Source organism: Phycodurus eques, unplaced genomic scaffold (assembly GCF_024500275.1).
Source record: "Phycodurus eques isolate BA_2022a unplaced genomic scaffold, UOR_Pequ_1.1 contig_271, whole genome shotgun sequence".
NCBI lineage: Eukaryota > Metazoa > Chordata > Actinopteri > Syngnathiformes > Syngnathidae > Phycodurus > Phycodurus eques.
In genome coordinates, this window is record NW_026904268.1 from 23,784 (window position 1) to 33,512 (window position 9,729).

Genomic DNA, 9,729 nt, shown 5'->3' on the forward strand with positions numbered 1-9,729 from the left:
CTAGGAAGCCACACTGTTGTAACACGTGCAGAATATGGTTTGGCATTGTCTTGCTGAAATAAGCAGGGACGTCCATGAAAAAGACGTTGCTTGGATGGCAGCATATGTTTCTCCAAAACCTGTATGTACCTTTCAGCATTAATGGTGCCTTCACAGATGTGTAAGTTACCCATGCCATTGGCACTACTACAGCCCCATACCATCACAGATTCTTTGCTTTTAAACTTTGCGTCCATAGCAGTCCAGATGGTTATTTTCCTCTTTGGCCCGGAGGACACGATGTCTACAATATCCAAAAACAATTTGAAATGTGGACTCGTCGGACCACAGAACACTTTTCCACTTTTCATCAGTCCATCTTAGATGAGCTCGGGCCCAGAGAAGCCGGTGGCGTTTCTGGGTGTTGTTGAGAAATGGCTTTTGCTTTGCATAGTAGAGTTTTAAGTTGTACTTACGGATGTCGCGCCGAAGTGTTTTACTGACATTGGTTTTCTGAAGTGTTCCTGAGCCCATGTGGTGATATTCTTCACACATTGATGTCGGTTTAAAATTAAGCGCAAGCAAGAAATTTCCAACCATCCATCCATTTTCTACCGCTTATCCGAGGTCGGGTTGCGGGGGCAGTAGCTTTAGCAGGGACGCCCAGACTTCCTTCTCCCCAGCCACTTCATCCAGCTCTTCCGGGGGGATCCCGAGGCGTTCCCAGGCCAGCCGAAGGATGGAGTCTCTCCAGCTTGTCCAGGGTCTCCTCCCGGTGGGACGTGCCCGGAACACCTCACCAGGGAGGCGTCCGGGAGGCATCCGAATCAGATGCCCCAGCCACCTCATCTGGCTCCTCTCGATGTGAAGGAGCACCGGCTCTCCTCTGAAATCCTCCCGGATGACTGAGCTTCTCACCCTATCTCTAAGGGAGAGCCCGGACACCCTGCGGAGGAAACTCATTTCGGCCGCTTGTATCCTGGATCTTGTTCTTTCGGTCACAACCCCACAGCTTTCTCTTTCACCTCTAGGTCACATCCTACCTGTGGGGCATAGCCACTTATCACATTATACATAACACCCTCAATTTCAAGTTTCAGCCTCATCACACGATCTGATACTCTTTTCACCTCCAAGACATTCTTAGCCAACTCCATTTCTCTTCCCATCTACACCATGGTAAAATAATTTAAACCTTGCCCCTAAACTTCGAGACTTACTGCCTTTCCACCTGGTCTCCTGGACACACAATATATCAACCTTTCTCCTCATCATCATGTCAACCAACTCCCGAGATTTTCCTGTCATAGTCCCAACATTCAAAGTCCCCACATTCAGTTCTAGGCTCTGTGCTTTCCTCTTCTCTCTCTGCCGAAGAACCCGCTTTCACACCTCTTCTTCTTCTTTGACTTCGACCCACAGTCGCTGAATTTTCAACAGCGCCCTGCAGGTTGATGGCGCCGGTGGCGGACGTTTTTAACCAGGACCACGACCGATCCGGTATGGAATTCTTTGGATGAATGATCATATTTGTTTGGCAAAGTTTTAAGCCGGATGCCCTTCCTGACGCAACCCTCTGCATTTATCCGGGTTTGGGACCGGCCAACAGTTTGCACTGACTTGTGCCCCCCATAGGGCTGCATTAAAAAACTTGCATTGGCCTGGGAATTGAACCCAGGTCAACTGCTTGGAAGGCAGCTATGCTCACCACTATACCACCAACACCTGCGTCTTTACCACCAACACATGCATCCTATATATGCGGCTGATATAACCACTGACCATTTTAAACCATGGAGTGAGATTTTTTGAAACTGAAACAATGTCCAAACATAAACCCAATAAAAAGATATTACAAACAAATGAGCTTCACAAAACATGTGGAAGTATAGCCTCAATATTAGTAGATACAGTGTCAAAACAAATTTCAAAACAGACAAAGTAAAATCGCAAAAAAATATTCAAGAGCCCAGCCCATCACAAAATACACCCACACAAAAACACACACACACAGTGATTAATACCGGTCGTGTCGCGATAGGGTCAGGGAAGGAGAAATCCATCCATCCATCCATCCATTTTCCGAGCCGCTTTTCCTCACTAGGGTCGCGGGCGTGCTGGAGCCTATCCCAGCTGTCATTGGGCAGGAGGCGGGGTACACCCTGAACTGGTTGCCAGCCAATTGCAAGGCACATAGAAACAAGCAACCATTCGCACTCACAGTCATGCCTACAGGCAATATAGAGTCTCCAATTAATGCATGTTTTTGGGATGTGGGAGGAAACCGGAGTGCCCGGAGAAAACCCACGCAGACACAGGGAGAACATGCAAACTCCACACAGACGAGGCCGGGGATTGAACCCAGGTCCTCAGAACTTTGAGGCTGACGCTCTAACCAGTCGGCCACCGTGCCGCCGGAAGGTGAAATCATTATTATTATTATTATTCAGGGTGCAATGATCCATTCTTAATATCGATGTATCGATTCATATTCCTAGGATTAGATGATATTAGATTAGATTAGTCATTGAAGTCCTCCATCATATTAGTTATTTTCAAAGTTCATAATTTGCAATATAGGAAATAAAAGGCCAACTTCACATCTAATAAGGACTACTGGGGGGGACAGAGAATTTCCACATTCTAAGTTTTGCCTTCTCAGTGATTCTCACTGTCAGTGATACCCTGATTGATCCAAGATGGCGCCTACCAGTGTGGTCGCCTCGGTAATGCGCTCTCTTGTTTTTGTTTTTGTGTTTTCCGTCCGTCTTTGGAGACCTTACACGACTCACTTACACAAGGGGAGACCTGCTAACCATCAAGGAGGCTTCTCCGGACTTTCTGTCACCAACTTTCGCAAATCCGCTCAGTTTTTTCCCCGAGTTACTCACCGGAGCGGCGTCCGCGGTTTTCGGTGCATGGAGACGGAAGTGGCGCCACAGAGGGAAACGAGCCGGCATTCAGGTGAAACTCCGCAAGAGAGGACACAGATTGGCGTTCCCGTCGATCCACCTCGCGAATGTACGCTCTCTACCCAACAAAATGGACGAGCTTCATCTTCTGTTAAAGACCAGTAAAAACTTCGGACGTTCCGCGGCCATGTGCTTCACGGAGACCTGGCTTTGCGACGCTGTACCCGATGGCAGCGTCATGCTTCCCGGCTTCCACATTCATCGAGCGGACCGCGACATTGAATCATCGGGGAAAACAAAGAGCGGCGGGACCTCTATATCAACGGAAAATGGTGTACGGACGTCACAGAGCTCAGCACACACTGCAGCCCGCATTTGGAGTCGCTATTTTTAAACTGAAAACCATTCTACTCTCCACGTGAGTTCGCATCATTCATACTGGCTGGAGTCTACATACCGCCTCAAGCTAACACAAACGCCGCACTGCTAACGCTCGCCGAACAAGTCAACAAAATTGAAAAAAAACCACCCAGACTCACCCCTCATTATTCTCGGAGACTTTAACAAAGCTAAACTCAACCACGAACTCCCTAAATACAAGCAGCACATCGACTGTCCGACCAGGGAAAATAACATTTTAGACCACTGCTACACTACGGTAAAAAACGCATACCATGCTATATACCTCGTGCAGCCCTGGGCTCGTCTGATCACTGCTTAATTCACTTAATACCGACGTACAGGCAAGAACTTAAATGCGCGAAGCCTTCAGTGAAAACAATGAAAAAGTGGACCAATGAAGCCAAGATGGAACTTCAAAGCTGTTTAGACTGCACAGACTGGAGTGTCTTTGAAAATTCAGCTGGCAGCCTGGATGAATATACGGACACTGTTACATCCTATATCAGTTTCTGTGAAGATTTGTGTGTACCAACAAAATCATTTCGCACATTCAACAACAACAAGCCGTGGTTCACTGCTAAACTTAAGCAGCTTCGCCAAGCTAAGGAGGACGCATATCAGAGCGGGGACAGGGCTCTGTATAATCGAGCTAGAAACCAGCTGACGAAAGAAATTAACATTGCAAAGAGGAACTATGCAGTAAAGTTGGAAAAACAGTTTCGCGCAAACGACTCTAAATCAGTCTGGTATGCATTCCAATCGCTGACTAATTACAAGCGACGATCCCCCCAAGCTGAGAACTATAGCACACTAGACAACAACTTGAATACCTTCTACTGCAGATTTGAAAAGGACAGTTTCACACCACACACCCATCCGGCCGCACCCCCGACCACAATCACACCTCTGACTTCTGCGTTAACCATCCATGAACAGGATGTGAGACGCATCTTCAAACAACAAATGATAAACAAAGCGGCAGGCCCGGATCATGTGTCCCCATCCTGCCTCAAAGTCTGCACGAACCAGCTCGCTCCAGTCTTCACTCAGATCTTCAATAGATCTCTGGAACTGTGCGAAGTTCCATCCTGTTTCAAACGCTCCACCATCATTCCAGTCCCCAAGAAACCTGCAATCTCGGGTCTGAATGACTACAGGCCTGTCGCTTTGACATCTGTGGTCATAAAGTCCTTTGAACGTCTCGTGCTGGACCACCTCAAGAGTGTCACAGGTCCCCTGCTGGACCCCCTGCAGTTTGCCTACCAAGCGAACAGGTCTGCGGATGATGCAGTCAACATGGGACTGCACTTCATCCTAGAACACCTCAACAGTGCAGGGACCTACGCGAGGATCCTGTTCGTGGACTTCAGCTCAGCGTTCAACACCATCATCCCTGAACTCCTTTCATCCAAGCTTCTCCCGCTCAGCGTCTCATCTGCCATCTCCCAGTGGATTTACAGCTTTCTGACTGGCAGGTCACAGCAGGTCAGGCTGGGGGAGGCCACCTCATCCACACGCAGCATCAGCACTGGGGCGCCCCAAGGTTGTGTCCTCTCTCCGCTGCTCTTCTCTCGCTACACGAACGACTGTACCTCAGCGAACCCGACTGTCAAACTCCTGAAGTTTGCAGATGACACCACTGTCATCGGACTCATCAAGGACGGTGACGAGTCTGCATATTGACAGGAAGCGGAACGGCTGGAGCTACGGTGCAGCCGACACAACCTGGAGCTGAACACGCTCAAGACTGTAGAGATGATCGTGGACTTCAGGAGGCATCCTTCGCCACAGCTGCCCCTCACGTTGTCCAGCTGCCTTGTGTCAACCGTCGAGACCTTCAAGTTCCTGGGAATTACAATCTCTCAGGACCTGAAGTGGGCGACCAACATCAACTCCGTCCTCAAAAAGGCCCAGCAGAGGATGTACTTCCTGCGGCTTCTGAGAAAGCACGGCCTGCCACCGGAGCTGCTGAGACAGTTCGACACAGCGGTCATCGAATCAGTTCTGTGTTCTTCCATCACAGTCTGGTTTGGTGCTGGTACAAAAAAGGACAAACTCCGACTGCAACGGAGAATCAAAACTGCTGAAAACTGCATTGAGGACTTGCACGCTGCCAGAACTAAGACAAGAGCGTGCAAAATCCTCTCGGACCATCGGCACCCTTGTCACCAGCTCTTCCAGCTCCTTCCCTCAGGGAGGCGCTACCGATCAATGCAAACTCGAACTAGCAGACATTCCAACAGCTTCTTCCCTCTTGCGATCAACTTCTTGAACACCTAACCTAAAATTCCATTAAAACATGCTGGTAATTTTTTGACTTGAATTCGTTGTTTTTTTACTCGTGCACTCACTGTAGTTGTCTCGCCATGCTGCACTATTTGCATATACTGGCCACTCATACCAGAGTCGCATCTGCTCCATTTGCACACGGATTGAGGAGTATCTGCAACATTTGCACAACCAACATTGTCCCAGATTATCGCACTACTCGTCACTTTAAACCGCATACACTCCTTGAAGTCTCGGCGCCCTTTGAACAACGGTCATTGCACCGGACTATTGCAATATTAGTCATTCGAACTGCTTTAAGTGCTAGAGGACTCTGCATCTTTTTGCACAATTGGCAAAAAAATAAAAATAAATGTACCGGCATTACCAGATAACTAGCAACCCTTTACTGCTCAGTGACTATTTTTTTTTGTCAATGTCTTTCTGTCTCTGAAGTGTTCTCTGTCAATTGACTGTCTGTTGTCGTACTCGAGCGGCTCCAACTATCGGAGACAAATTCCTTGTGTGTTTTTGGACATACTTGGCAAATAAAGATAATTCTGACTCTGATTCTGAAGAATGAGCTGGAAGCGACGTCTGCGTCGAAGTATTGAGAGGGTGGCCGCCAAGGCGAGCCCCGAAAGATTCAATGAAAAGCAGGCAACTTCGACAACTCGAACCACGTAGAGCAGCGGAGGAAGGCTGGTAACCAGCACAGAAGGAATTGCACAACCCAAGTGGTCGTTGTAGATGCACCAGAAGAGTTGGGTTCTTGGCGTTACCTTGGAAACGACAGGGTGGGCAGGGTGGGAAAAAAGATGGCACCGAGGTGCGCTTTGCAAGCTGTACAGAACAAGTGCACAGGAAGTCTGAGGTCTCTGATAAGAGACGATGCCCACATGTCCTGTGCTGTTGAAGCCATGCGTGTGTGAGAATCACGAAAGAAGTACAATGACTTAGCGGCCACGAGAGTGACGGCCAGCTAATCAAGAAAGACACAATCAAGGTTCGAGTGACAGCCAAATGGATGGACCAATGATGAGGGCCGGGGCCCGTAATATGCGACTCATAGGGCGCAGTTTTCCATCTCAACGAGGGGTCTTGTGGTCTCGAAAGCTTGGAAGAATGGTCGCAAGAGCGCCCACTGGTGGACATCTTCAGCGTTTCCTGTGGGCACATCCCTTTCATCAAGCTGTCCTCTGGCCACTCATACCAGAGTCGCATCTGCTCCATGCACACTGATTGAGGAGTATCTGCAACATTTGCACAACCAACATTGTCCCAGATTATCGCACTACTCGTCACTTTAAACTGCATACACTCCTTGAAGTCTCGGCGCCCTTTGCACAACGGTCATTGCACCGGACTATTGCAATATTAGTCATTCGAACTGCTTTAAGTGCTAGAGGACTCTGCATCTTTTTGCACAATTGTCAAAAAAAATAAATCTGGCTGCGATTTTGGTAGCGGCGACGCATCCAGGAGGCTCAGAGCGTAGCACTGGGAGGATTCTCTATTGTGTTCTGGCCGCTTCAGGGGCCGGCGCACCTGCGCATAAATCTTGCATCAAGTGTAGTCAATTAATGGCATGAAACTACTAAGCAAATCTTGTCCAATGAGCAAAGGTACTGACTTGACAGGTGACACGACCACAGGATGAATTATGGAATGTGGCCCTATTGTCCAGTCCAACCACACTTGCGAGCTTAAGTGGGTGTTCACCTAAGCAAGGGGGCGAATTGTCATTTCACAGTTGCAGGTTAAATGTACGGCTGTCTTGCTGTACTTTGTCACGCAGTAGGTCAAACACGTCCTCGGACATGACAGTGATGTCTGCTGCAGTATCCACGAGTCCGTCATGTTGGAACGTACGTTCAAGTGTGGTCATCAAGTAAAATTTCCCTGATGAGTCATTAGCGGTGAGTTTACCTAGAAGACGCCGAAATGGCTGCTTGTCTTTTTTTTCCCAAAAACATGCATGGTAGGTTAATTGACAACTCTGAATTGCCCGTAGGTGTGAATGTGAGTGCGAATGGTTGTTTGTTTATGTGTGCCCTGCGATTGGCTGGCAACCAGTTAAGGGTGTACCCCGCCTCCTGCCCGAAGATAGCTGGGATAGGCTCCAGCACGCCCTTGTGAGGAGAAGCGGCTCAGAAAATGGATGGATGGATGGAGGGAGCTGAAGTCATTCAGTGAGTCACAGGGCACGGTCGGAGACTGTCGAGGTCGGATTGTCGAACTGGGTTTTGGTCCGCGAATTTTGATTTTAGTAATGGGTGTTCCCTGGTCATCACAGTGGTCAGTTATGTGCTTGCCCAGTCAGTTGGACGGGACGCTTGTCATCGCTATTTGGAGACGTCGGAGTCAGAACAGACCATCACGGCGGGCTGGCCGAGCTCGGGGACGTGGCCTCCAAGCAGGGGCTGTCGTGGGTCTTGCTTCACATTATTCGCCAAGCTGCTGATGATCTCAAGGATACCATGTGCAGTCGTACCCAATTCTTTGTTCGCGACTCCTTGCGGGGTTGCGAAGGAGGATACCTGACTTTTGGGCTTGTCGCGTTCGAGCGAACCGGACCAGGTGTCAGTTTTTTCCAGCAAATGTTCAACGTTTTGGCACGTGTCACTCAAAGTGTTTAAAAATAGACAAGCAACTAATTAAACCACTGAATGTGGTTACTGTAATGTGCAGTGCACGTACGCGAACGGAAGATGCCGTTTATCGCTTGGGTGATGCAGGGCCTTCGTTGCTAAAGATTGTCATACTCTCACGTTGTAAGTCTCAAAATTGGTTCAAAATAAAAATGGCACAACGCTTCAATCGTACAATTGTTGCGGTTGTGTTGAAGCAAACGAGCAACAACGGGAACGTTTCAATTCATCACAATCACGATCGTTGCGCAGTTGGATTGAATGGCTTTAGCCGTTTTGCAAACGAGAAAAAAAGAAAAAAAGAAACCTTTAACTTAATGAAACCAATCGCGGCTCTCGGTGTTTTGAAAGCGATCACAAACTGAAGGTTTTTAATTAATAAAAGCAATCGCGGCGCGCAGCGTGGTTAAAACTAGTCAAAAAAGCACTCGCAAAACAGCAGAAAATCATAATGTGGTGCAACAGACAAGCTAAGTTTATTGTTCCCAAAGTAACAATCATCGATCGGTCGGGCGTCTTTGTAGGCGATCGTCAGTAGCTTGCTAGCGGGTAGGTGCCTAACGGCTAACTTCAAGAGGGGGGAGGTCATAGGTTACGTCATGACGCATACGTCCATGAGGTGGCAGTCGACCGCAAAGACCAACCGAAGAAGAGCCGCATGATGTCACGGTGGATGCTAAAGATGGTGGACTTCGGAGGCCTCTAAGTGTGACGCGAACGACCACATGGCGAAGCCTCGTGGTTGCAATACACAAAGCAGAGAGACAAAATGGCGGCCGCCGCAGATGCCACGTGTTGTCTCCCCACACAAAGGAATTAAAACTCTAATTTTACTGAGAGGCTAATCTTACGATTCTCACGTTTGCAAGCATTTACAATGCTGTGTCTCCGGTACGGAATGCTGCTCAACACAGATTACGTTTGACATGCCACACACAAGATGGCGGGCGACGTGTCAATTTTACTGAAATAGCTTGTATTTTTGTGTGTTCTGAATTCAAAACTTGAAATCTCCTCACGCGGGTTGCATCAGAACTGTAGCGATTGTGTATGAAATCCATCCATCCATTTTCTGAGCCGCTTCTCCTCACTAGGGTCGCGGGCGTGCTGGAGCCTATCCCAGCTGTCATCGGGCAGGAGGCGGGGTACACCCTGAACTGGTTGCCAGCCAATCGCAGTGTGTATGAAATAAGAATTGTAATTAATTTAGGATAAAGTAATAAGCCGGGAGCGACGTTTGCGTTACTTCCGGCTTATCATAATTTTGATTTAATTGTTAAAAATCAAACTAATGTCTCGAAAAGGGCACTCCATCAAATTTTTCAAGTTTAAGTTTCGGCGAAATGCCGACAAACATTTTGAATCAGTCTCAGAATCTGAAGGTTGCTCCACACTACGACATTTTGAGTCCGAGGTTATAGAGGTAGACTTAAATTCAGAACGCACACAAAATACGACCACGAGTGGAATTTTATGTTATATTTAATGAAACACACAACTACAACTACGAACTACAA

At 48.1% G+C, this 9,729-nt stretch overlaps 1 non-coding gene across 1 annotated transcript; it reads right to left on the bottom strand.

Moving 5' to 3' along the window:
- Nucleotides 1-1,631: 1,631 nt before the first annotated feature.
- trnag-ucc (transfer RNA glycine (anticodon UCC)) lies at nucleotides 1,632-1,704 on the bottom strand. The gene has a single exon. It is a non-coding gene; the product is annotated as a tRNA-Gly (tRNA).
- Nucleotides 1,705-9,729: the final 8,025 nt, after the last annotated feature.